The 15858-nt window shown below is 36.6% G+C and overlaps 1 long non-coding RNA gene across 1 annotated transcript; it reads right to left on the reverse strand.

The window, feature by feature from the left end:
- LOC141541430 (uncharacterized) lies at positions 1–2804 on the reverse strand. Its single transcript, XR_012481800.1, has 3 exons — positions 2562–2804; positions 425–565; positions 1–174 (listed from the first exon to the last, which is right to left on the reverse strand). It is a non-coding gene; the product is annotated as an uncharacterized LOC141541430 (long non-coding RNA).
- Between the last annotated feature and the right edge of the window lie 13054 nt (positions 2805–15858).

Here is a 15858-nt window from a genome sequence, read left to right on the forward strand (position 1 = left end):
ATGGACACCCAGATCGTCCACTGCATCCCAGGCCATCACCAGTCATCTTAGCCTTTGTCTTGTCACTGGATTTTCATGGCTCTAGAAGAGAGAATGAGGCTGCTGACTCTGCCCCACTTCATCAATCTAATTCATGTATAAGTCAAGACACCACCCATGATGTCACTGGTCCTCCTAGAAAACAACAAAGGCACAAATCTATTGACTGGGTAATCATGAGGAGATGGGCTCAGTACCACCTCCATTCCTCCCCCATTACATTATGGGAAATAGGATTAGTGCACAGGAGCAAGGATATTTCTAGACCTGCTATCTGCTGTGGGGAGGGAGAGGGAGGAGGACAAGAAATATCTTTTTATGGAGTGAGATTTCTCTCTTCACTCCTTTCTCTTTGGCCATCTCATTTAGATTTGGAGCTTCTCACCTAGTAAGAGGTATCCATCCATCTTTTTGAGAGAAGCTGTGATACACTTGAAGTACATCCAGCAGAGAGCAGAAACATTCACCAGATCTACCCGGATACAGAAATGCAGTGATATGAAGGAGAAAGCAGCTTCATAGACCCCTGGCAGCAAAGAAAAGAGCCAACCATGAATTCGGGGTTCTAGACTTAGAATTTGAGAAGTGAGCTTTGTGAGAGCTCCGAGGAAAGAAAGAACATCAAGGATTGAAGTTATGAATTTCCTTAGTTTCGTTGTATTCTGTTTATGTTGATTCTTCCCATGGATGCCGTGTGTATTTGTGGTAGAATGTCCTCAGATGTGTGATGGAGAATATTTTGTATTTATTGTTTTTACTAAGCTATCTTATTAGATATTTTTTCTATCTATGCCTATTGATTGACTTTTAAGGGAGGTTAACTGGTGGGGGTTCTGAACTATGGTTTTAGGAGTGCTAAACTACAAGAGTACCCTAAAATGGGAATAATAGTCAGCTTATGAGGAAGTATCCTAGAGGGAGTACTGAATAGTTGTAGGTTTTTTCTCAGTGGATACTAATGATATAACTACTATCATGAGGAGGTGCCTGTGACATTAAAAAAACTGACTTCTAGGGTCAGCTAGGTGGTGCAGTGGATAGAGCATCACCCCTAAAGTCAAGAGGACCTGAGTTCAAATCTAATCTCAAACACATAATGTCCTAACTGTGTGACCCTGGGCAAGTCACTTAACCCCAATTGCCTCAGGGGGAAAAAAGAAAAAAAAAAAGACTGAATTTTTGTTTAAAGTGGATCAGGGCAATGAAGTACTTGGAGTCTAGATCTGCAAATAAACTATTGCTTTATTTAGATACAAAGGATATAATAACTCTTCAAGTCACAACCCAAAGATACAAAGTAATCACAAGCTTCCAGTGGTCTTTCTATTTTCTTGCAAAGATGGGCTGGTGCCCTCAGGTAAAGGTATAAGGGAGTTAGGGATTCCATCAGATCTGAGAAGCCTACATGAAGTAGGTATTGTTCAGTGATGTTGGACCCTTTGTGACCCAGCTATCAATGCTCACCATGGGGTTTTCCTTGGCAACCATACTGGAGGGGTTTGCCATTCCTTTTCCAGTGGATTAAAGCAAATAGGGGTTAAATGGCTTTCCCAGGATTACATAGTAATCTAGTAAGTGTCTGAGACTCAGGTATTCCTGATTCCAGACCCAATTATCTCTCCAAGGAACCACCTACCTGTACAGTCACTCTCATATAATCCTTAGAAGGCTCCATACCATCATACGATCATTTTCCTGAAGATCAAGGCCCTTATTTTAGAGCATCTTTCTGGTGCAAGTTTCTTATTGATTTGTGCAATTAGTTCTAATTAGTTCTATATTTCTAGCTTGAAAGAACTACAGATTTATTTTTTCTTTTCCCCCATTTATTTAATATTTTGTTTTTCTACAGTTATATATAAAACAAGTTTTAACATTTGTTTTTAAAACTTTGAGTTCCAAATTCTCTCCCTCTCTCTCCTCCCCTCATTGAGAAGACAAGCAAATTTTTTTGTCCTCCTCTTCCTCCTCCTCCTCCTTTCTCCTTCTGTAGCTTTCCACTTTCAAAATGCATGCAAAGACAACTCCTAACATTTACCTCTGCAAAACCCCATGTTCCAAATTTTTCTCCTTCCCTTCCCCCAACCCCTCTCTTCGACAGAAAAAATTCAATATATACTAAACATGTGAGGCAAGCAATTTGATATAGGCTATACATGTGTAGTCATCCATCACATTTCCATATTAATTATGTTGCCAAAAAAACACAGACCTCCCCCTTCAAAAAAAGAAACCCTCCAGAAAAAGTTAAAAAAGCATTCTTTCATCTCCATTCATTTCAGTTTAATATCACTTCTTTTCCTGGAGGTGGATAACATTTTTCATCATAAACCCTTCAGTTGTCTTATATTATTGTATTGTTGAGAATAGCTAAGCCATTCATAGCTTATCATATTAAGATATTGCTGAAGGACCACAAATTTAGAGCTAAAAGAAGCCTTAGAGATTTTCTGGTCTAACCCTCTCATTTTATAGTAGAGGAACTAGGGCCCCAACTTATTTTCAGCTATTTAAGGACTTACTTTAGGTCACACTTGTGCCAGAATCAGGATTAGAACCAGGCCTTGTACCTCCAAATCCAATATTTACCACTCTGCCTCTCTTAAATTATTGCTTTTCTGTTTCTTAAAATTACCCCACAGGGGTAACTAGGTAATGCAGTGGATAGAGCACCAGCCCTGAAGTTAGAAGGACCCAAGTTCAAATTTGCCTTTGACACTTAACACTCCCTAACTGTGTGACCCTGGGCAAGTCATTTAACCTCAACCGCCTCAGGGAAAAAAAAAAAATTAATTGTATAATCTGGAGCTATTTTATGTTTCAAAGATGTTGTTCTGGTCTTTGCCAAGGCCTTCTGCCTATCACTGGTGCATTTCCTCTTAACTATTCTTATCTTGATTTTTCCTCTTTAGTTTGAAATGAATACCCTTCCCCCACCTTTCCCCATGTGCAAAAACTCCTCTGTTTGACTTTCTGTTTTGCAAGACTCACAGAATTTTTTCCATTGCTTACTTATCCCTTGAATCTCAGCCAAAGTAAACATTTCAGTCTCACAAACAGGAATTACTGTTACTTCAGTCAGTCAACTGGAGCTGCTCTTTCTTGGTGTCCAAGTTGCCTAGATAATAATGACTCCCACCTTCATAATGCTTTCAAGGGTACAAAATGATTTATAATAACTATCTCATTTGAATTTTACACCAACCAGGTGAAGCAGGTTTTTTATTTAGTTGTATCTGACTCTTCATGACCCCATTTTGGGTTTTGTTATTAGAGATGCTGAAATGATTTGCCATTTCCTTCTTCAGTTCATTTGACAGGTGAGGAAATTAAGGCAAACTGGGTGAAATGACTTGCCCAGAGTCACAAAGCTTAGTAAGTATCTGAGGTGGGATTTGAACTCCAAAAGAAGGCCCGATGCTTCTTTAAAGTTAGCTAAGTGGATGACCAAATGACAGATACACTGCTCTCAACTAGACCTATAGTTGAAGGCTTTCCAGCTTGATAGGGTCTACCTAAGCTTATACCACATGAGCATAGCCTCCATGAACCCAGGATCATCTTCATGGCATGATAAAGCTGTTGACATTTTAATGAAATATCCTTATACTTAAAGTATAAGGAGTGAATGAGTGGTGTGAAGTTCACTTGTGGCAAGGTCTGTTGTGTGTGGTGTTTGAAGAAAGCCTCTTTCTCTCCCTCCTACCTATCTCCTGACCAAAGGAGATTTTCATTTCTGCTAAGAGGAGAAGCAGGAAGTTGGGACTATTACTCTGCTCTCCATGGAGAGAAGAATTGAACTAGAAGCTTATCTACCTGTTCCTTTAAATATTATTAATCCAGGGCATATGACGGGTTCCAACTAATTTTTGATCTCTCTGTCTTTTGGGGGAGAGGAAAGGGAAACCTAATATCTAAATGCAAAATTTGACTCATTCTCTACCTAATAAACACACAGAGAGATTAGCAAAGAAACCCATTTATCCAAATCATGGCAAAAACAGAAATCAGAGAAGGTATATAAACAGGATATATACTAGACAATACAGAGTGAAGGCATTTTCCCATTGGGAGTGAGATAACTGAGTTCAATGTCCTAGATCTCACCGAAGAAAAAATTCCCCAAAGTCTCTAGAATAACAATCTGGGAATAAGGAGACTGCCAACTCCTCTTTTTATCTTCCCATAGTCTTTCCTTCAACAACCTGAAGCAGAATTAGCCTCTTGCATCTTCTCTCAAAGCTAAAAGCCCCCTTGAAACTCCTTTTGAGAAGGCTTTTAACTTAGAAAGTCCCAATTGGACAATAATAAAATTGGCTAAAAAGAATTCAGGAAAGTATGGGAATACAGTAATCTCTTTCATATCATGATTTTCCCCATTGCAGTTTCTACATACATTGGTTTGTCATAAGGAATAAAATGGGCATTTTTGGGAAGTTTTGCAGAAGCCACAGACAATATGCAAAGACTAGCAGACAACACAGAAAAAAGTTTAGAAACTCAGAAATGTATAAAACATATGCTGTGAAAATGGATACCTTGATTTGCTTGATTTCCTTTCTCTTTCCACCAATTATTTAGGTAAGCAGAATTGTATGGAGGCTGGCTATATTGGCTCGACATACCAACAATCCTTTGAGGTAACCAAGAGTAAACCTATCTGGAGCATAGAAAATCAGCAACTCTGAAGCCAATTAAGTTCATACCAGCTTAGCAGCAGACTCTGGGCAGACTCTGATGGTTTATGGACCTTTAAGAGACATTCCTATCTTCAAAGACTTTCTAGCCTGCAGATTATGAAAGTATGGATATAGCCTGTTTTTAATTTTTTTTTAATTTCCAGACACAATCTTAACTTTAGTTTTGGGGCTCTCAGAATTCTATTTTTGGAGACATCTCCTTATGAATCTTTGAACTATGTACTGCTTACCAATCATGCCTTCTGATTTATGTACCAAAGAGTCAAAGCTCTGACACCTGGAATTCCTCACTCTCTAACTCCCCTTGAGTCACTGACTCATTCCTTTCTAAGCCCACCTTTCTCCCAAATTCCTTACCTTCCTTTGTTTACAATGGATATAAACTCTTCTCATCCATTACCTGGCATCCTATTCAGTACAAGGTGGATAGTAGCCATGTGCATATTATATTTTTTCTTTCCTACTTAATAAGAAATTTTTTTTTTATTTTCAAGCATAATCATCCCCTGGTTTTGTTCTCTTTAGGGAAAAGGAGAATTTAATTCTTGATAAATGGCCTTTGCCTTCTCTAGGTATTTTTCCCCTTTGGGGGACAGAGAGCTTTAAATTCCCTCCAGAGAATGTTAGCACAATATAGTCTGTAACCAAATACTTTGAAAAATTTACAATAAAGTACTATAAACACCCCATAAAAAAAAGAATTCAAATTTTGTGTCTGGTATGAAGGGAAGGTCAAAAAATTTTATGAGTGTTTTCCAGATGTGGGGAGAGGAGAAACCCGGCAGGCCCCTAATTTCAGTGGTCTGGCTGGGATAACTGTACTGAGATGAACTGATATCAACCAAAGGGAGAAAAATCAGAAAAACAATATAAACAATGACTATGTTATATAAATGAAACAAAATAGAACAGAATTCTGCATAGTTATAACGACCAAGAACAGTTGAGATGATATTTCTCCTCCTCCTCCTCCTCCTTCTACTTCTTCATTGAAATATTGGTTAGTTTTTCTGAACTTTTACAAAAAACTTTTTTGTTATGAGTGATGTCCTCTTGGGAGGGGGAGGGGAGACAGATCCATTTGCAAATGAAGGTTATGTAAAAACAAAAGATATCAATAAAAAATTACATTTAAAAAAGATGTCCCAAAAGAGTTCTGATTTATGAAGGGTATACTTGCATTGAAGAAATGCAAAGAGATGGAAGTGTGAAGGTAAAATAAAACATATGGCTCGGTCCCAACAAGTGGGAATAAGAAAACTCCTGAAGTGCTTGCTTTGAATTAGCCTTCACTGGGCTGGAACCAATTATGATATTAAAAAAAAAAAAAAAAAACCTTATAAATTTGGAGTACTGCAGATTTGAATATTAAAGGCAGGCTTTAAAAACTTGACTTTAGGGGAAGTAAAAATCTGCCAGGATGTGGAGATCAGAAAAGGCTTTGTTTCAGAAAAGATTAATTTCCCCCTCTTTCCCCCCAACAAGCCAATCAGTGTCTCCTTAATGTATTAACTTGGAAGTCCATTAATTCATTAACTCATTCTTTGCAAGTCAGGAAACATCAGTGATTTAGATCCTGAAATGTATGAGATACTGTTTGCTCATGGCTAAAGTCAGAAGTCTTGCCATTCTCACAGGAAATGACTCACAGTTAGCTCAGAATGCAGCGGTTTCCGGTCTTTCCCATCGCTAGGGAAAGCCTGTGGGCAGAGTGCCCCGGGGTGTGCCCAGAGAAGAGGGAGGGGAGAGGGAAGGGATGGCTTTGGCAATCCAGGACCAGATTACAGTCAGTCTCAAGGGAGGTCATGGCTATGGATCAATTTGGGCTCTTCAGAAGAATTATATTTCCTGATTTGGAATTATTTGTTCATTCCTTAGTATCTGGTATCACCCTAGAGCTACTTTAGCCACAAGACCCACCCTTTTTTTCCACTAGCAAGTCATAAAGTTGCTTGACTCACTGGTTCCCTCTACTGCTTTCTTGCAATCCCCACCTTTTAGAATCAGAATCTTCAAGCTAGAAGGGCCTAGAGGCTACCAACCTCACATCTAGTAGGCTTTCTCTGTCCAATAGCAATAAAATAGTGCAAAGAATGCTGGATCAGAAGTGTAGGATATGGATTCGAATCCAATGTTTTAATGTTGGCTCTGTGATCATGGGCAACTTGTCTGGGCCTGAGTTTTTACATTTGCAAAATGGGAGGGTAGTGTTGGATAAGATGACTTCTAAGATCCTTTCCAGCTCAAATATAGGATTCTATGCATTTGAGGAAAATCACTTTGGTTGCTGTGGGGGTAGGGTGGAATGGGGAAAGATTTGAATTAGGGAGAATAATGAGGAGGCTATTGAAATAGTCCAGGAGAGTGGTAACAAGAGCCTGAATTAGAGTCATGGATGAAGTAGGGGACCAGAAGCAAGAGAAGTTGTGGATACAGTTATGACAAGACTTAGAAATTGGTGGGTTAAGTGAAAGTGGAAGGAGGGAGGATTCTGGGAAGATGCTAAATTTCAAGCTCTCCTGATTTCTCTCTCAAATAGAACAAATTTGTGCCTCACTGAACATAGACTGATGAAAAATCAAGAAGACTTGGGACAGAACAGGAGTTCTCCTGATAAAACCTGAGAAGGTTCAAAGGAAAACTCTGGATTAGGGATTAACCCATGTGAAGTTCAAACACCTCTGGGTTAATTCTGGGGGAACACCAAGCCCTGGGGCTGCTGGAGGGTAGAACTCTTGGTTTGGGGTTCCTGGTCAGAGGGGAGAGTTGAGGTGAAGTCAGAAGCACCATCTCCCTCCACTCCAGGATTAGAGGTGCTTACACTAATGCCTTTTATTTAAAAAAATGAACTGAAAAGGAAGAAAGAACATCACTATAGAAACATATTATGGGAACAAGGAAGACGGGTTCATCTTCAGAGGAGGACACTGAAGTAAAAGAAGCTTCTACCCCAAATAGTAATGCGAAATGGGTCCCTTCCCAGAGAGAATGTATAGAAGAACATAAAAGAAAATTAAAAAAAAAAAAAACAAATGAGAGACCTTGAGGAAAAACTAAAAAAAATTCAAGAAAAACAAGAAGATTATGAGAAAAAATGAACCAATTAGAAAAGGAGATATAGTCTCAAAGACAAAAATAACTCTTTGAAAATTACAATTGGACAAGGGGAAGCCAGTGAAGATATGAGAGACCAAAACATGATAAAATAGATTATAAAGAATGAAAAAATAGAACAGAATGTAAAGCATTTTATAAGAAAAATAACAGATTTGGAGAACAGATTGAGAAGAGAAAATATAAGAATAACTGGCCTGCCTGAAAGTTGTGATCAAAAAGGACTTTGTCACAATAATGCAAGAAACAACTCAAGAAAATTGTCCAACACTAATACATTATTGATGAATTGTGAACAGATCCAACTATTCTGGAGAGCAATTTGGAACTATGCTCAAAAGGTTATCAAACTGTGCATACCCTTTGACCCAGCAGTGTGACTACTGGGCTTATATTCCAAAGAATTCTTAAAGGAGGGAAAGGGACCCACATGTGCAAAAATGTTTGTGGCAGCCCATTTCTAGTAACAAGAAACTGGAAACTGAGTGGATGCAGTGGAGAATGGCTGAATAAGTTATGGTATATGAAAATTATGGAATATTATTGTTCTATAAGAAATGGCTAGCAGGATAATTTTAGAGAGGCCTGGAGAAACTTACTTAAGTGAAATGAGCAGAACCAGGATTTCATTGTATATGGCAACAGCAAGATTATACAATGATCAATTCTGATGGATATGGCTTTTCTCAACAATGAGACAATTCAGGCCAGTTCCAATAATCTTGTGATGATAAGAACCATCTACAACCATAGAGAGGACTGTGGAAACTGAGTGTAGATCACAACATGGCATTTTCACTTTTTTTTGTTGTTGTTTGCTTGAATTTTATTTTCTTTCCCATTTCCCCCTTTTTGATCTGATTCTCCTAGTGCAGCAAGATAATTGTATAAATACATATAACTATATTGCATTACATATCTTTTTATCATATTTAACATTTATTGGATTACTTGCTATCTAGGAGAGGGGGTAGGAGAAGAGGGAAATTGGAACCCAAGTTTTTGCAAGGGTCAATGGTGAAAAATTATCCTTGTGTATGTTTTGAAAATAAAAAGCTTCAATTAAAAAAAAGAAAATTATCCTGGAGTGATAAAACAGGAGGGGAAAGTAGAAATAGAAAAAAATCCATTGATCACTACCTCAACTAGATGCTTTGTGGAAAACATATAGGAACATTATTAACAAATTTTGAAACCCCCAAGTTAAAAGAACACTTTGCAAGAAATGAGAAAAAAATATTTAAATATGTTGGAGCTACAATGAAAAATGTATAGGACTTAGCCACAATGAAAGACTGCAGGTCCTGGAATCATATCCAAAAGAATTAGACAGGCAGACAAAATTATGATATACAGCAAAATTATTTATGATATTCAATGAGAAAAAATGGACATTCAATGAACTTGAAGATTTTCAGGACTTCTTATCAATTAAACCCAAATTTAATAGAAAATTTAACATTTAAGAACCAATACTAAAGATTAGTTAAAAGGAACACAACACAAATTATTTATGTTTTTTATGAATGAGAAATAAATGCCATATTTTTGATTGTCATGAACAACAGGGCAGTTCAAAAGAAAGATTGGAACAGAGTTAAGGCAAAAATAGTAATTCTACAAATGAGGTATAGAGGAAGAAGAGACACAGGAGAGGAGGGATTGTAGTTCTGTAAACCTGTTCACATCAGGAATGGGTTAAATAGGTAGCACTACATATATATAAAGGTATAGCACCCTTCAAAATCTATAAAGAAATAAGGGATGAGGGATGGGCAGATCTGGAAGCAAAGGGTGTGGGAAGAAGAAAAAGGAGGAATCCATGGGCTATCAAGTAATAGCAAGGCTAGTTAGGAGCAGTATTAAAGCAATGAGTCAGGAGAGATATGAAAGGGGTATATGTGTGTGTGTGTGTGTGTGTGTGTGTGTGTGTGTGTGTGTGTGTAAATGAGATGTGTGTGTCTATGTATGTGTGTATATATCTATATAGGTTAACATGAATATATCCTTTCTTAACTACTAGCCTGCTTGAGGGTAATTGGGAGGATGAAAGAGGGTAAAAAGAATAAAGAAAATATGGTGAGCACCAGAAAACAAAAGTATAATTTACAAGGAAGTAAAGAAAAGATGGACATTCATGAATATAATTTCTTCTATCAATATTTACACTTTCTTGATCTGGTAATTTATTGTTTATATATTTTTGAATCCTCCATGATGTTTTGCTGGGCACATGACAATGTTCTCCTTTGTTTTGTTTCATTTTCTTTTATATTCCTTTTCTGTTTTTCTTTTTTCTTATTTTTTAAAAAATAAAACAAATTACTTTAAATAAAAATAAATAAATAAAATAAAAATAAGAATACTAAAAAAGAAAGAAAAAAGAAAGTTATAGGGAAGGAAGACAGCAAAATTCTGAACTGAAATAACTGGAAGGCTGATGGTTTCCGTCACAGAAACAGGGGATATCTTAAGACAGGTGAGTTTTGGGGAAAATATAATGTTATGAGCTCCATGATGCCAATCACAACCCATTCAAGTCTGGCATGGAGCTAGGGGTTTTAATAATAGCTGGCATTTATGTAGTGATTTTCTTTCTTTCTTTCTTTTCTTTTTTCTTGCTGAGGCAATTGGGGTTAAGTGACTTGCTTAGGGTCACACAGCTGGGAAGTGTTAAGTATCTGAGGGCAGATTTGAACTCAGGTCCTCCTGACTTCAGGGCTGGTGCTGTAACCACTGTACCATCTAGCTGCCCTTTATATAGTGATTTTCAAATATTGTTTTATTCTCCTTTGGAGGTAGGTGTTATTAGCCCTTTTTACAGATGAGGAAATTGGGATTTGAGGTTAAAAGATTTGTTCATGGTCATAGTTATAAGTTACTAAGTGAACTTAGGTTTTGATGACTCCAAATCCAGTGTTCTAATCACTGAACCACCCAGCTGCGATCACTTCCCACATCCTTTGTAAGATACCTGCCTAGGGAAACACAAAACACATTATGTTTTCACCCATCCTTTTCCATCTTTCTCATCTATAGACTTTGAAGGTATTTGCTATCATCATCAATAGATATTTATTGAGCATCCTCAAGACTGATGGCACTGTAGGAAAAAAAGGCACTTGGTATTGGATTTGCATATGTTGTGAGAGATGAAATTGATACTTACATTATCAAGGTAATTTAGAAAGCCAAGGTCATCCATTGTATTCTAGGCCATCACCAGCTGTCTTGACTTTTATTCTGCGATTGGATGTTGATGCATCTTTAGGAGAGAGTAAATCTCAGGACTTTGTGCAGCTCTGCTTTACTTAAATCCAATTTATGAATTAGTCAAGACATCACCTGTGATGTCACTGGTTCTCTTCAAGAATGAAGGAAGAACAACAAAAACAACCATGATCATCTTGTGGTCTGGAAGGGAGGGGATAGTCATGATGGATTGAGAGTATGCTGCCAAAAGCAACTGCACTAGTGCCTGAAGCAGGAATAACTATTGTGATGATTGATGCTGGATGCAGAATGGAATAATGAAGGTAAGGGTGGGATAGGGGAAAGTTGGACAACAATGGGTAAAGTCTTAGTAAGATTATGTTGGAAACAAGTCTCACAATTAGCTTCTGTAGAAAGAGATGGATGTGATCCATCTTCCCAACCTTTGATTGGTCCATTACATGTGATCCCCACCTAAAATTCCACCTATATAGAAAGATTTTTTCAACCTTCTTAATTCCAGTGCCTTTGTTGATTATTCTGTAAATAGATTATTTGTACAAGTTGTTAGTATATTGTCTCCTCCATTGAATTGGGAGACTGGTAGAGGAAGAGAATAAACATTTTTATAGTGCCTACTATGTGCCAGACATTATGTTAAATGCTTTACAAATATCACCTTTATCACTGTAACCACACTTCAAGGTCAATGCTCTTATTATTCCCAATTTAGGGACTGAATTAGGTTTTGCTACCTAGAACAAAGCTTTTAAATTATGGATCATGACCCCATATGGAGTCTCATAATTGAATGTGGGAGTCACAAAATTATGATTTATTATCTGTAAATGTTTGATATGTATACCTATTTTATATATGTATCCAGAATTATATAAAATTTTTTTGGACCAAAAAGAGGTCATGAGTAGAAATAGTTTAAGAAGCCCTGACTAGAGGAAGAAATATGGCTTAGTGATGGGTTGTGGTAACTTATAGTGTTAGGTTGTTTGTAGTTTCTTGTGATTACAATAAAGTAAGTATGAATATTTTCTGCAGACTCCAGAAAATAAAAAATTGAAAGTAATTGGTAGATACAGAGTGAAGAAAGAGCTAAATGACCCCTAAATAATAACAGCTAGCATTTATAAAGCACTCCCCATTTGACAAGTGAGGAAATTGAGGTGAAATGACTTGTCCAGAGTCATTCAGCTAGTTAGTGTCTAAGGCTACTTTTAAATTTAAGTCTTCCTCACTTCAGGACCCATTGCTTTAACCACTGACCCACCAAGTTGTCTCACAATTTAGCTGACTAGATCAGATTCTTTAAAATGATTATGGATCATGAGATATAATTATTTAAACACATTGTTTGTGGCAAGTAATGCCTTTATCAGCCATATCATTAAAACAAACAACCAACCCAGAGATGACTCCTAAAATTATCAGAAATAAAGGTTATGATGAAAAGCATAATTGATTACAAATTCTCCTCTTCTTGATTCTGCAATTATATTTTAAGTTCAGAGAATCTGAAGAAAACATTGTCAGGTTGGTTACCAAAAATTGTTCTGTAGATTACAGAACAATTCAATCCATTGTGTCAAATCCAGAGGGAAGTATCCACTTTAAATAAGACCAGGCCAGGCTGTTGATATCACTTATTTGTCATCTGAATATAAAACATCTGTGAGGAGCTCCAGACACACTCTGATGCTTCACTGTGGACCACAACAGGCAGCTTGGGCAAGAAAGTGTTGCTCAACAGAATCATCTTGAGTTATCCTCCAAATGTACCTATCCTCCCCAAATGTGTTTCTTCTGCTATGGTGAAGGAAATCTCATTTTGCTAAGATTTGAGTAAGCTATAAATACCTCATTTTGTTCACGTGTGGCCTGAGTCAGGCCCTCTGCAGGACAAATAGAGCAGTGACTTTTTGGAAAGCAGAATGGATGGGGTCCTGTCTGTTTAGAGGACAGAGCAGATGAGTCGCCATGGCCTAAGGGCAAAGAAGGCAGATTTTGGAGACAGAAGACCTGGATTCATATGTAACTTCATCTGTAACTATGTACCCAACTCAGCTTCCTCATTTTTTTTTTTTTTTTTTTAAGGAGAATTATATTAGATGAATTCTGAGGTCTCTTTCCAACTCTAGATTTTGCTTCTTAGATGAAGTGAGTTAGTACCATGGACAGAGTCTTGATTATTCTCTCCTAGGACTGACCTAGAGTCAGGAAAACTTGAGTTCAGATTTGACCTCAGACACTCACTACCTGAATAAATCACTTCACCTTAGTTTCCTCAGCCATAAAATGGGGTCAATGACCTACTTTACTGGTTATCTGGAAGAACATATGCGATAATATTTTTAAAGTGCTTGGCACATAGTAGGTAATATATAAATGATAGCCATTATTAGTATTTAGGAGCTGATTAGTCCCTTCACTCTGTATCTAACAGCTCTTTTCAGTCTTGAATTCTTTTTAGTCTGTAAAAAAAAATCATAGGTGCTTTATTGTAACAAAAAACTGCAAACAACCATGTGTCTAAGTCTGAGGTGGGACAACAGCATATACATGTTATTCTGCCCCAACTCCATCTCTGATGTTACTTTCTTTCCTTTGTATATATTTCATGTTTACTCATCTAAGCACATGCTGTTGTGGAAGTTCTTGGAGGAGTCATTCTGTTTTTATTATTTACTTTGTTTCCCTAGAATCTAGCACTTGAAGTGTAGCTCATGGTAGATACTTAATAACCTTTTTGTTGAATGAATGAATAAATGAATACATGGATTTCATCAGAATCAAATACTATGGCATCTTGAAAATATCAACTAGGGAGAATACAAATGTGTAAATATATTGAAAAGATCAAAGAAGACATAGAACAAAGTAATGGCTATTGTTGCTTATTTAGTCATGCTTAAATGTAATCTCTTTTTTCTTTCTCTGTTTTCTAATCAATACATATATAACATTATGATTTTCTGGTTTTATTATGGATTTTATTATATATATATTATTTATTATAGATTATTTATTATGCTTTTATTTCTCTAAGTCACGGTATCTCAAGAATAGAAGAGACCTCAGAAATTGTTTGAAGTTAGTCCAGCCTAAATACAAAGAATTCCTTCTAGTATCTTAAAGAGATTATCTATGAAATTATAATGGTCAATCTTGGTCTCAAGAAACTGATAGAAGACATTTCCCTTACTTCTCTGCAAAATTAGGAATGTCGATGTGGAACTCTGCAAATGTTATCCTTTCTGATTCATTGGTTGGTTTTGTCAAACTTTACCCCCACCTTAATTTTTTTTTTTTTTTTTTTTTTTGCTATAAGGTACCACTCTCTGGGAAAAGGAGGAGCAAGGTACAGAGCAAAGAATATATTGAAAATGTAGGTAATCAAAAGGAAAATATGTCAAAAATATATTTTTTAAAAGGGAGCTTGGTACTGGTCATGATGCTGTGTATTATATACAGTTACAGGGATTGGACTTGTGATTTCATTGACTCTCAGGTAAGGAAAGTCTTTTTACTAATGCAGGTTGGCATCTTCTCTGTAACTTACATGGTTGTCTATAGTACAGAGGGTTTAAATTGATTTGACAAAATTGTTGTGTGTGAGAAGTGGAACTTGAACCCAAGGCTTTAGGCTTTAATGTCTGCTCTCTATTAATAAATAAATGCTATTTTCTTTCACTTGAAGTGTGTATGGTAGGATGAAGTACAGAAAGATTTAACCCCTAGTTCTCTTAGTTCCTGATGTTACAGTAGATTTTAGGAAATAGTGATTGATTAAGGGTCATGGATTTGAAAACATTTGCTTCTTTAACATTTTTGGTTGTTGGTTTATTGCATTTTTTGTTAGGTTATTTCATAGATGAGAACTTTACCCTAATGAGATTATATAACTATGAAAAAAGCATATTTATGAAATACATAGATAAATTTAAGAGCAGCTAAGTGGCACAGTGAATAGAACACTGGGATTGGATTCAGGAAGATTTAGCTTCCTGAGTTCAAATGTATTCTCAAGACACTTACTAGCTGTAAGACCCTGGGCAAGTCACTTAACCCTATTTGCCTCAGTTTTCTTATTTGTAAAATGAGCTGGAGAACAAAGTGTCTTTGCCTAGAGGACTCCCAATGGAATCATGAAAAATTGGATACAATTAAGCACAACAAAACATATTAAGCTCATACTTTAAAAAGTCTGAAAATAATGAAATACAGTTGATAACCCCATGAACTTAGATTATCAGTTTTGATTTTGAAGAGAGACCTTATCCAATTTTCTAATATTAGGAGCCAGATAGCATAATCTGCTGGAGATGGAGATGGAGTCAGGAAAATTTGAGTTCCAATGTAGCCTCTGGTTCTTATTAGTTGTATAATGCTGGGCAAATTATTTAACTTCTCTCAACCTCAATTTTCTTATCTGTAAAAATGGAGTTAATAACAGTATTTACCTCACAGGGTTGTTATTTGGATTAAATAAGTGTACACACACATATATGATTTTATACACACACACATGACTTTGCAAACCTTAAAGAGTTCTATAAATTCCATTATTGTCACTGTCAGTCAAGTCTTAAAAGTTACAAGAAAGAATAAATATACAGGATATATAGCCTGCTACCTCTGGTGGGTTGTAGCCAAGGAAATGAAATGAAAGTCTGTGTAGGTAGCAAAGAAATCTCATTTCCCTCAGCCCTATGTTTAAATGAGATTATCCATTTCCTATCAAGTAAAACATTCTTCTTGGGATCATTGACAGCCATCA

Source organism: Sminthopsis crassicaudata, chromosome 4, assembly GCF_048593235.1.
Source record: "Sminthopsis crassicaudata isolate SCR6 chromosome 4, ASM4859323v1, whole genome shotgun sequence".
Taxonomy (NCBI): Eukaryota; Metazoa; Chordata; class Mammalia; order Dasyuromorphia; family Dasyuridae; genus Sminthopsis; species Sminthopsis crassicaudata.